The 13,748-nt window shown below is 36.3% G+C and overlaps 1 non-coding gene across 1 annotated transcript; it reads left to right on the top strand.

The window, feature by feature from the left end:
- Nucleotides 1-8,270: 8,270 nt before the first annotated feature.
- Nucleotides 8,271-8,377, top strand: LOC141709907 (small nucleolar RNA R71). Its single transcript, XR_012570461.1, has one exon. It is a non-coding gene; the product is annotated as a small nucleolar RNA R71 (small nucleolar RNA).
- Nucleotides 8,378-13,748: the final 5,371 nt, after the last annotated feature.

The following is a 13,748-nucleotide window of genomic DNA, read 5'->3' as shown; positions in this document are numbered from 1 at the left end:
GTTCTGTATCCGGTTGTTATTTTAAAATGATGGCAACAGAAAAGATTTGTGATCCATTGGAAAAGGTTGTTGTCTTAGAAAAGTTAATTCAGTGATTGTCGAGTCTATGGCAAATGATAGAGAACCGCCTTTAGAAGAATGGTTGGCTGAAACATGGACTAGTAGGCCTAGCAGAGGTCCTTAAATTGACCTAGTTGCGAGGTTGCTTGTTGGTAATTGTGGCTGAAATAGCCAACCCCGTTTTATTAGTTGGTTAGTGATACATATGGTTATTAATATGTTATGTGTTAACAGTATTGTAAACCGTGGAGTGGAGTGGTGGAAGATGGTTAGTATACTTGTTGGTGGTTTGGTTGATGTTGATGGGTTGATATGGTTGTTGGTTGATTGTTGGTGTCGACTTGAGTCCGACTGGTAGTCAATAATATAAGGAAATGCTGCCCAAATTTTTGAAAAATACCCTACTGTTAAAGATACAACGTCTGCTATGATGTGTTACTGTTGTTTCTGTTGATACTTAAATTGATCAATTAAAAGAGAGAGTTGGTTAATTTTATCAGCTAATGGTCAGTTAGATAGAAGTCGGTTCCAATTAGAGTAAGTCAATGCCTGACGTGATTTTAAGACCTGGAAACAAAGAACGTTCGATGTGTCACATGTGGTCATAAAGGTCATTATGCGTCGGGGTGCAATCCTGAAAATCCAATAGTTACTTGTTACAAATGTGGGAAGGTTGGGCGTATTTCAAGGAGTTGTGGAACGGTTACTCAAGGTACTACATCTCAAAGGTCAACATCTAGCATAGTTAGAGGCAGAACTTCCAGAGTGACCAAAAGATCAAGTGTTTAGAATTCGGACATAGTGCGATTGATCTGACACTCTTTAAGCTAGAGGAGTTTGACATGATCTTAGTAACGAATTGGTTGTCCTTTCATAAGGCAAGGATTAATTCAGGAGAAGCGAATAGTAAAGTGTATGGAAGCCAGTAGTAGGGTGAATTGCTAAAGGAAGGAGCAAGATAAGAAGCTCTTCCAATCGTGCGAAGAAAATAGTTAATAAGCTAAGGAGATAAAGTAGATCCACCGTGTGTAAAGATACGAAGAAGAAAATACTTAAGCTGAAGGAAGTTGAGTAATATATAATTGCCTTGGAATTTCTTTGAAGGTCAGTAGGGCGAAGTAAGTAGTTCGATAATTATAAAGATAATGTAAGGAAAGTAAACATACCAGATATAGTTCCTTGATTTGTACCAGAGATGTTGCTGAAAAGAAGGATGAAATTATGAGAGTTTGTAATGATTATCGAGAGTTTAACAAAACGACGAATATGAATAAGTAAACCTATTAAGAATTGATTATTTAGGTGACTTAATTCAAGGAGTGTGTTATTTCTCGGGGAATGACTTAAGATTCAGCCTGAGAACGTATCGAAGACTGCAGTTAAAATGAAATATGGCCATCAAAGTTTTTGGTAATGTTATTTGGATTAACAACTGTATCAGTTAGTGAACATGGTGTATAAGGAGTGTGTGAATAAGCATGATTGTATTTATTGATAACATCCTCAACTATTCAAGGACCAAGGACGTCTATGTGGAACGCCCACAGATTTCCCTACGAAGATTAGAAGAAAAACAACTATATATTAAGTTTCAAGTATGAATTTTGGCTAAGAATAGCAAATGATTCCGATTATTCCATTAAAGAACATTTAAGCAAGGCCGGTGTAGTAATAGATGCCCTATATAGAAGGAAAGGATTGAACATGATTAAAATCGCTAAGGAATTAATAAAGGAATAGGAAAAAGGTGGAATGGGAAGTGCAAATATCTGAAGGTGAGAAGAAGTGAAGACATGAGATTACTTTCCAGTCTTAACTGATGGTGAGAAGTAAGAGGTGTTCAAATGTTTGGAAACTGAATTGAAAATGAGCACCACCTATTATCCATAGAGGAAGGGTCAAAGTGAAAAGACGATTCAGACAATATAAGATATGTTGAGAGTATATAGTTTGGATCTAAAAGGAAACTGTGGTAATCACCTACCACCGATTGAGTTTTTCTATGTTAATAATTATCATGTTAGTAGGGGAATGCTACCTTGCGAAGCCCTGTGTGAGCATAAGTGTGAGTTCCCCTCTATTGAGAGAAAGTGGGAGTAGAGATGTTGTTAGGTCCTGAGTCAATTCAGCGCACCAAAGACGTAGTGGTGTTGATGCGGAAAAGAGTTGAAGTAGTTCGGGATGGACAAAGAAAGGAGACGGATTTGCATCGAAAGAGTATGGATATAAAAGTAGGATCGTAGGTATTGATAAAATTTCACCTTGAAAGAAATTGGTTAGGTTTAGTTAGAAGGGGCGAGTTGAGCCCTAAATTTATGTACCCGTTGGAGGTATCGAAGAAGATAGATGAAGTGCTCATGAGTTAGCATTGTCATTACAGTTGCAGCAATTTATAGTGTGTTCTGCATGTTATTGTTAAAGCGATATGTTCTTGATTCAAACTAAGACGTTGAGTAGGAGCCAATGGGCTCTCATCCAAATTGTTTTGCGTGGGATGATCGACCCAGAACCTAGGTCATTATGAGTGAGACCTTAGGATTAAATTTATATCTATAGTGAGTATGCTTTAAATGAATCCTCGAGTAGGAGAATCTACTTGGGAGTTAGAGTCAGATATGCTTGACAAATATCCTCACTTGTTTGGTTAAAAATCAGATTCTGAGGACAGAATCTTTTTAAGGGGGAAGGATATAACGACTCGTACATTTCTGTAATATGTAAATGTATAATTAATAAATAAATAAATTATGTGTATGGGTTTTGTCAGCTGGATATTATTTTGTTAATATATTATTAATTAGGTGTGATCGTTGGGGTTCGTGTATTAATTGTGTAATTCATTGTGAAGCTGTGTTGTGTCACTTTTATATCTAGAGGTGATTTTATTTAGGATTTATTTCCATAAATACTTGGGTTATCCCTAAAATCATTTTTATGGCTTCATAATTTTATTAATTATTTTTAGGAGTTTTAAAATTGAGAAATCAATATTTCAACAATTATTTAGCCATATATGATTTTCTGATTGCAATTATTTGTTAAATCCGTATTTAATTCCAAAATTCTTCAAAAATTACAGAGTTCATATTTTATTAAGTTTGGAATATTCTGAAAATTTTAAAATTATTTTTGTAATTTTTGGGATAAATTTCACCCGCGCGTTGTTTCGTTTAATTGTTAAAAGCGGGTATCAATTACGTTCCAAAAATTGTTTTAAAATTTCAAAATTTAAGTTTTTATAAACTTCAGGATATTTGTAATATTTTAAGATTATTTTCGCGATTTATGACGTTGTTTTAAATACAGCTCGGTTCGTTAATTATAAATTGCGGGTATGTGATGCGTTTAAGAAATATATATATAATTCTGAAAATTTTAATTTATTAACTTTTTAATATTCCGGAAATTTTAAAATCATCCTGGAATTATTTTGACAATATGTAACGCGCAAAATATGTCGTTAATAGCTTCCTTGCGGTGTCAGATCGGGACAATTAAAGAAATAAATAAGATAAGATTAGCATCCTTATCTTTATTAATACGTGTTATTTTCTATTAGTGGGAGGTGTGGTAGAGACAAGGGAAAGAGACACAGTGGTACTACAAAATCAAACATCAATCTCTCGAGACCTCTTTTCTCGATTTTTCTCGATTAATTTCTCGGGGGCTCCATGGTCTCTCTCTGCTCGACTTATGTCTCTCCTCCCTCTTGCCTTTATCTGTTCCCGTTCTTTCCTTGGTTTCTGCTCGATTTTTGCCGCTGCTTGGTTACCGGTAAGTTGTCGCCGTCTTGGTTCTGGTCGGTTTGGTTGCTCCAGTTACGGGTCTGTTGGGTGCATACGTATATATGCATGTATATATGTATGTGTGTTGTCCATTTGGTGATTGTGTTGCCTCTGTATTCTCTGTTGCCTTCATGTTTTCCGATTTCCTGTCCTTTTCCGGTCGGTTTTCCGGGCGAGTGCTTGTTTCCCGATCATATACAAATATTAATTCGGGGTTTTGCATATTGTTGCAGGATTTTTATTTCATCAAAGTTTTGTGAAATAAATAAAAATCGTGCGGTAAAATTTTATCCGATTTAATTGGTGAAATTAGCAATGGAAACCCAATTTATACGGGTACCCGCGGATTTTACCGCCGTCGGGGATGAGCCTCGGTGAGCCGACGGTGGACCGTGATGAGTTATTCCGAGTCCTAAATTTTTTTAAATATAAAATTAGTTCGTAAAATTATTTTTCGAAACAAAAATAATTTGTTACTTTAAAAGTCATATCGTTAATTGAATTGTGATGGCGGTTGGATTGTGTGATTGGTTTGGATTGGGTTGTGATTGATTGAGTTATTTGTTGATTGTGGCGTCGAATTGTTTCGACGGGTAGTCCGATACTCAAAGGAGGTGTTGCCCGATTTCCGGGAAATCGAACTACGGAAATATAGGAGCGTAACTGGCAATTATCGGGACGTCGAACGAATATGTATAAATATATATAAATATTTTATGCAGAACCTGATTGTATGTTGTGATGAAATGTTTTGCCAAAACCAATAACCCTAACTTCGTATAATGACAAGTATACGTATTTTCTGAAAACGAACACCGAACCGACTTTTGAGAACGTGAACCCTAATTGATACGTGTATTATAATATTGAGTATTTTGCGAGTCGGGTTTTGTTAATGTACGGGTAGATTGTTAGCAAGGATATGTCAAGCATAATCAAAGGTCTAAATTAGGGTATTTCGACTTTGTAGGTTTTAGTCGGAAGGCCCAAGAGTTGGCGTTGGTCTAAAGATAGCCTAGTGGCCAGTCGACGAGCTCAGTAAGGTTCCAATCAAAGGACCTGAGTGTTAAAGTCGAAGCCAGCGTAATCTAGTGGTTAGACGTTAAAGTCGGAGCGTCCGTGTCGGCTCAAGGTCAATCGATATTATTTGTAAAGCTCTGCAAGGCAAGTACCCCTGAACAAATCTTTTACAGTTCAGTATATATGAATAATTGTTGATCTAAATTACGTACTGGGATAGAACAATTTAAGTTACGTATCCCCTGGGTTTCAAATTGTTTTGTTAACTTGGATTTGGGGGGAAAGTAACTTCTGAAAATGCCTATCTCTAAATTTCGAATAAAATGAAAATGTTTTGGAAAATGTGCTGTGTTATAATTGTTTTGACAAGAGATAGGTAAGTGATTTGGAAAACTGGATAAAAATGATTAGATAATTGGATGAGCGTGCGCAGGAGGCCCGTAATGGCCTGGAAGTTAGCATAAGAGGGGAAGTGGTTGCGCACCCTATTATAACCACCAGCCCAGCGTGTCAGGGACTTAGCTAGTCTCTGAGTTCCGGAACAAGTTTTCATAGGATAGCCAGGCTAGAGTTATCCTATGGAGATAGCCTGATCAGCTGTCTCACCAGGGATCATCCAATACTTTTATATCTGAGCAAGTGATTTTGAGGTTCCCGGAGAGGAACAAGTTTTATAGGTCCTGTGATGGGACAAGTTTTATAGGTCCTGTGATGGGACCAGTTTTATGGTTCCCGTAACGGAATAAATGATTTTGGGTCCCCATAAAGGGACAAATGGTTTTATGAGACCTGCGATGGGACGGAAGATTTGAAAATGAAAGAAGCATGCTAAAATTGAAATTTGGTATTTATGCACAGCACACAGCTAATGATTTGGTTTACAGAACATGCTAGTTTTGATATCCAGTTCACACATGTTTTACTTGTTTTCTAGCAAGTTATAATTTATGTTCCTATAATTGTTTATCATAAACTGTTTTTGATTATTATTCATATAGTGGTACTGCTGAGCAATTGATTGCTCACCCTTGCAAAATGTTTTATATGTATTGCAGATGCCTAGGGGATTCTCCCGTGATAGTCAGGGCAGAGTTCCACTTCCTTCCGTGTTAGGCTCCTCTGAGGTAGTTATGTTGGACCCAAATGGGTCTGTTAAGTTGCTATACAAAGATAGTATTGTCAGGATTGTCTTTAGTAAGTTGGTTTTGTGTTGGTGGTAACCTAAGTCATACTTAAACCTGGAAAAGATGTTGGAAAAAAAAGGGGTCGTGTTTATATAATAATGTTGAGTTGGATTATGTTATGTTGTTAATATTGTTAGTGATGACGTCAACTCCTGACCCCGGGGTTGAGGCCGTCATAGTTGCTATCTTCCTCTAGCAGAATTTTATGCATGCAATAAGAAAGGCTGATTCCCTTAATATCTGCTATCGTCCATCCAATTGCTGATTTGAACTCTCTCAGAATTCTTAAGAGTTTTTCCTCATCACTACCTGAAAGGTCAGATGCAATAATAACAGGTAAATTAGAAGCATCACCTAAAAAAGCATACCTTAAGTGTTCAGTTAATGGTTTAAGCTCAAGTGTAGGAGCTTCCTCAATAGATGGCTTGAGGCGCTTTGGAGATTTGTTCACCTCCTCCATTCCAAGAGATTCAAAAGGCATATCCATCTTCCGCTTCTAGGGAGAAGCATTCAAATATTGCAACTGCTCATCACCTTCATCATCTTCACTATCAGAATTCCCCAACAAGGAATTTTCTAAGGCATCAGACCTTAGCAATTGATCAAGTTCTGCAGTAACCACAGAATCAACCAACTCCACCTTTAAGCACTCCTCATTTTCCGCATGGAATTTCATGGCATTGAACACATTAAAAGTTACATCCTGATCCAGCACTCGCATGGTGAGCTCACCCTTCTACACATCTATCAAGGTTTGGCTAGTAGCCAATAAAGGTCTTCCCAAGATTATGGGAATATTCTTATCCTCTTCGAAATCAAGAATTACAAAATCAGCAGGAAAGATGAATTTATTCACCTTGACCAAAACATCCTCAACAATGCCTCAGGGATAAGTAATAGAACAATCAGCCAACTGCAAAGTCATATAAGTAGGTTTTGCATCAAGTAAGTCTAACTTCTTGAAGATTGACAAAGACATCAGATTGATGCTAGCTCCCAAGTCACATAAGCATCTGTCAAATGACACTTTTCCAATGGTGCAAGGAATAGTGAAGCTTCCAGGATCTTTAAGCTTCGGAGGCAACTTTTGTTGTAGCACAGCACTACATTCCTCCGTGAGAGCAACGGTCTCTAAGTTATCAATCTTCACCTTCCGAGAAAGTATACCTTTCATAAACTTCACATAACTAGGAATTTGTTCAAGAGCTTCAGCGAAAGGTATGTTGATATAAAGTTTCTTGAACACCTTCAGAAACCTCTCAAACTGTTTATCCAGCTTTTTCTTCTGGAGCCTCTTAGGAAAGGAAGGTGGAGAATAGATATGTTTCCCCCCGGTATTACCCTCAGGAGGAGTGTGTTCAACAGTAATCTTCCATGGTTCCACTTCTGCTTCCTTCTACACTTCTTCTTCAGCTACAGCATCTTTATCTGAAACTTAAGAGTGTTCGGGATTTGCAACCTTCTAGATCTCAATGTAATTGCCTTTACCTGCTCCTTAGCTTCTCTCTTGCCTGGCACTTCAGTGTCACTAGGGAGTGTACCAGGTTGACGATTTAGCAAGGCATTGGCAATTTTCCCAATTTGATTTTCCAAGGTCTTGATAGATGCCGCTTGACTTTTGCACATGAGCCTCAACTCCTCCAATTCAGATTTTTCATTAGACTGTTACAGCTGGAGTTGTTGTCTTGGTGCATATTGCGGTTGCTGAAAACCAGGAAGGTTGTACTGCTTTGCTGGATACTGCTGATATGGCTGCTGAACCACATTCTGAGTGTTGCTCCAGCTAAAGTTAGGATGATTAGAATTGTTAGGATGATAGGTGGTTGGCACAGGTTGCTGTGACCTCTGAAAGTTGCTCACGAACTAAGCTGATTCACTAGAAATAGCACACTGCTCCGTCTCATGGGCACCAGCACAAAGCTCACAGACACTAGTGATCTGATTAACTCCATAATTAGCCAAAGAATCCACCTTCATCGTCAAGCCCTTAAGTTGAGCAGTTATAGCAGTAGTTGTATCTAGCTCCAGAATTCTTGCTACCTTGCCCTGAGATAGTCTCTGAGTAGGATTCTGGTATTCATTTGCAGCCATCAGTCCAATCAATTCATAAACTTCATCACAGCTTTTAGCCCACAAGGCTCCTCCTGATGTTGCATCAAGCATGGGTCTAGAAATAACACCCAATCCATTATTGAAACAGTTAATGATCATCCAGTTAGGCATCCCATGATGAGGGCACTTCCTAAGCATCTCCTTATAACGATCCCAAGCCTCACATAAAGATTCTCCAGATTGCTGAGCAAATTGAGTAAGTGCATTTCTGATTGCAGCAGTCTTCGTCATAGGAAAGAATTTAGTTAAGAACTTTTGAGGAAGATCCTCCCATTTGGTTATAGACCCTGGTGGTAGAGAATGTAACGAGCACTTAGCTGTATCCCGCAGAGAGAATGGGAAAAGCCTTAACTTAATAGTATCTTTAGAAACTCCATTGAACTTGAAAGCGTCGCAAATCTTGATGAAATTTCTGATGTGCATGTTGAGGTCTCCTGTCGGAGAACCCCCAAACTGAACTGAGTTCTGTATCATCTGAATCGTGCTCGACTTGATCTCAAAGGTATTAGCCCAGATGGCTAGTCGAACAATGCTAGATTAAATATCATTGATCTTCGGTTAAGAGTAGTCCATCAAAGCCTTTGGATTTGCTTCTGGTTCTCCCATTGCAATAAGTGCTTCTTCTTCTACTTTCTCCTCGACAAAAACTTCCTCGAAAACTTCCTTAGCTACTACAACTTCTTCCTCAGCTTGATCCAGTGTTCTCTTACAAGACCGAGAACACGTATGCATACATGCTCACTGGAGTACCTGAAACACGACAAGGAATTTAGTAAGTAACAATGTCCGAGTCACTGAACTTTAACGACCAATGTTGACAAACACATAAACTAAAAATTAACACCGAAGTCCCCGGCAGTGGCTCCAAAAACTTGTTAAGGCTAGAACATGCGCTAATATTCACGCAAGTCTACGCGATCGTAAGTAATATAGAATAAATTTTAGTTCGTTCCCATAGGGATAGGTTTAGGTTAATTTCAATCAATGTATTTATGCAACACTAGTATGGTTATTATCCAATGCTGAGACGAATAACAATTTCAGGTTGTTTATACTAAGATTAACTAAGAGATTATACTAAAGAACATAAACTAGGAGATTAAGAAGAGTTGAATAATATATGACATAAACATGGGATTCTAACTTCATTAAATACTTCATTAAATAGCCTTTTCATTCTTAACCTTAGCATGTAATGGTGATGACACTAATCAGATAACACGAAACTAGTAAACGTCAACTTTCATTGTACGAATACCATACTACCAATCATCCACAAAAGAGATAGAAGCTGAATATACACCAATTATATTGAGACCCTATATGTCTATAAAATTTGACAACATAACGGTTGAATGCACAAGTTATCTATCGTGATTACATAAGGCAAGTAAGATGGTTAAAATTACCTACGAATTATGCATAACAAATACATGAACCCATGCTAGCATGGCAAGTTCTAAACCCTTAAATTCACTTTCGCTTCATTAAAGATAAACACACTATCTTATAAGTTCGCGACACTCATAAGATGAATAAGCGCAACCAATACTAGGTTATCATACAATCACCACACACTAAGGCATCGAATTAACTAAAGAAATCTAGACATCATCCTAACACCATATTAGCATCAAAACAATGCTAATTCACCTGTATTCCTGAAAAATGCCTGAAATGCAAAAACACTACAAAACACATTAAAAACACCAACTTGAGTACAAAACATCAATTCAAAGCTTTACGGAGCGTTATAAAGTGTCATAAATGCCACTCAACAACATCACACTATCTAGATTGCTATGCAAAGATGTCTGACTCTTGCATCTTTCATAATAGATGAAAGTTCCTCACGAGTATAGTCATTTTTATCCTTATCAACCATTTTTTCCTCTCGACCGGGAACTGCAACAACCAGTTTCATGGGCCTATGAGGACCGTCATAAATCCTGTTCAGATCTGTTGCTTCTAGACAGATAGCCATCTTAACTTTCCAGATAGTATAAGAAGGGTTCAAGCACATAAACGCAACGAAAACAGTAATTAAAAATGTAAAAAATTAGAATTTTTGAAACCCACCACAGGATCCATGCGAAAAATAGATATATAATTCGTAGATCAAATTTTTTATCTTAAGAAGCTTTACAAATTGGTTGACTAATGGAGATCCTAAGATTGTTCATTCACCACGCATCCCGCTCGCGCGATCTACGTTCTATCGGTATCCACACGAATGTTTGAACTCAAGGATTGGATGTGTACTAGCACAAACTCGTTTCTTCTTCCTCTCTCCATCTTCTCTCTTGGTGGCTAGGGTTTTAATTAAAGACTTGCACCCAAAATCAGCCACAAGAGATATTATATAGAGAGTAGAAAAACAAATTATAACTCTTAACTAATTAGAAGTTATTATTAATTCAAAATTCCTATTTGTATTATAATTAGGTCTCACTTAATTATTTAACAAATAAATTCCATAATTAATATTAGTAAATTCGAATGTCATTATTTATCTAAGTAATTAAGTTAAATTTAATTAATATTATGAATAATTCAAATTACTTTAATTTAATTTAAATCCAATTTAAATTAAATAATCCTTCAAGCATTCTTTGTGTGTGACCATATAGGTTATTATTACGTTGGCAACGAATTTTAAATCTAATTTAAAATTGTAAATAATGAGCGGCATCTAGTAATACATCATTGCTACCCAAGTAATAATAATTAAATTGGTGATCGATTAAACCTTTCGTGAATAATGTACAATGTAATATAATCCCTCTAACCACATATTATAGAAATAAATAGAGGCATGTAATGTGTCATCCTCATCAATGTTTAATCCAGATTTCCTTGATCAATGAGTAGACTATCATATCAAATCAACATTTGAGCGTGGCCACGCATTTCATAGTCTAGCTCACACAAGAGGCCAATAATATCACTCCTAAAATTAAAAGTGTTAAATCATTTCTAGATCATTCATATTTCTCATACGATTCATAATATACCCGAAATACACTTTTATCATTACCTGATCAAAGGTAACTTTTAATATAATCAAAGTACATTAATTCTCATATAAAAATATAATGTTTCAAGTCTAAGGACCATTACATCATTATCACAGTGAGAATTACTTATGACACAACATACATGTAGAATCTCATATTGGGTCTGTCCAGCACCATGTACATATACATATGCCTGTGTTTTTGACTTTAGTATCACTATACCAATGATCAATGAGATGTGATCATCACTCAACAAACACACCAGTCTTAATGCATTATTATTGTCTCTTAATAAAAATACTTGACTAGGGACCTTTAGGAATCTTGATACTATTCTCAAAATATCATTTCTAAGTCACGTACTTCGAGATATAGAATTGCATATCATATTCCAAGGATATTTATTAATCTAACAATTATAACGCAGTAAATTAAGAATTAATAAATTATAAAGGGAATAATCGATAGAACATAAACATTAATAATCCAAATGTCTTAAACTAAAACATCATAGTGTTGTCTCTAGGGCACAAACACTAACAATCTCCCACTTGCACTAGAGCCAATCACCCATGTATCTAATACTCATGGAACTAGTATGAACATCGTGCTTCTGCTGCGACAAAGCCTTAGTCAGTGGGTCTGTAACACTATCATTACTATACATTTTACATTTATATCTCCTTGTTCATTAATCTCATTAATAAGGTGATATCTCTTAAGGACATGCCTAAATAGTCTCCTTGGTTGTTTTGAAATCATTAATATATTCAGCTTCCATAGAATCATCAATGTTCTTGCTGTGAACTATTCAAGCTAACATTAATTATATTTAGACTTAACACAAACCAGACATAGGCACATAATCATCCTTGTCTATCCAGAAATTAGGTTCAGTAAATAGTATCAGTGTAACCCTTTACAAGCAGTTCCTTATCTTCTCCATACATCAAAAATAAATCTTTACTCCTATTTAAGTACTTAAGAATATTCTTGACAATTATCCAGTGACCCTCACCTTGATTAGACTGGTATCTACTCATCATGCTCAAAGCATACGAAATATCATGATAAATACATATCATTGTACACATTATAGATCCAATTGCTGACGCATATGGAACTTTCTCAAATGGCCCTTATTATATAATGATTTAGAGGGCAATTACCTTTTGAGATCACTATCACATGAGACATTGAAACTTATCCTTTCTTTGTCTCTTGAATCCTAAAATGATGCAATATTTTATCAATGCATGTACTCTGACTAGGTCGATTTATCTCTTCAATCTATCTCTATAGATCTTGATCCCTAATATATACGTAGCATTGCCTAAGTCTTTCATCGAGAAATTATTTCTCAACTAAGTCTTAACAGCCTGTAGAGAAGCTATGTCATTCCATATCTGTTATATGTCATCTACATATAATACTAGGAATATCACATGGCTCTCACTAACCTTCTTGTAAACACACGGTTCATCTTCGTTTTGAATAAAGCCAAACTATTTGACCGTTTCATTAAAATGAATATTCATTCTTCTTGAGGCTTGCTTCAATTTATAAATACATAGAAACAACTTACAAACCATCTTAGCAAACTTTGTATTGACAAAACCCTCAGGTTGTATCATAAATACATCCTCTTCAAGGCTCCCATAAGAAACAGGTTTTGACATCCATTTGCCAAATCTCATAGTCAAAGTAAGCAACTATTGCTAACAAAATCCTGATGGACCATTACTTTTCTTTCATCCTCAACTCTCAACCTCTACTTCTCTTCAAAATGTCAAACAGTTTCCTTCACGACATCAACAAGGTTGTAATTGAGGGAATAATATTCAGTGGACCTACCATGGAAGAAGTAAAACCTACTAACATGGCCTGTATTCAGGCAGCAACTGGTGAAAAGAGAGCCCGTGAGGTTGCTACTGCTGCCTTTACTGCTGCTCGTGCCAACCCTCGAAAGAATGGCAATGGCGGTGGTAATCAAGGTGGTGCTTCCTTCTCTTCCAACTGTAGAATCTAGATCTCTAGATATGATGGTTGACTAGAATGGGAAATGTTTATTTAAAAGAACTTTTTATTGTAAATTGTTCTTTATGAATAAAGCTTATGATTGTCTACATGTTGTTTTATGAATCTATTCATGATTATCTGTTTTCCTCATTGTTGAACTGATTCTGTTAGACTTTGAATCTTATCTTTACACCAATAACAAGGAAATGAGACTACCCCTCTAAAAATCTTGAAGCTAATAATCTTTGCTAGTCAACAGTGGATAACCATGTGCAGCTGATTAGTTTGATGAAAGATGAAAAGGGTCTAGACATGTACATTATCACCTATGTTTCCAGAAGCAAATAACTTGACCTTAAAAGAGTGCATTAAGGCATCGTACAAGTTATTAACCACCTTCTATTTTGAACCTTTAAAACATAAGTAATCAGATTACAAAGAAACTAGTTAGAACAACAAAACATGTGAGTTGAGTGATACAGTAAACATCTCTAAGCCAAACCAACTGTGTAACAGTCCGCACTTCCAGACTATTAAATCTAAACATAATG

This window comes from Apium graveolens, chromosome 2 (assembly GCF_009905375.1).
Source record: "Apium graveolens cultivar Ventura chromosome 2, ASM990537v1, whole genome shotgun sequence".
Classification (NCBI taxonomy): domain Eukaryota; kingdom Viridiplantae; phylum Streptophyta; class Magnoliopsida; order Apiales; family Apiaceae; genus Apium; species Apium graveolens.
Note: the sequence above shows the minus strand (reverse complement) of the source record. Positions and strands in the feature narration are given on the sequence as shown.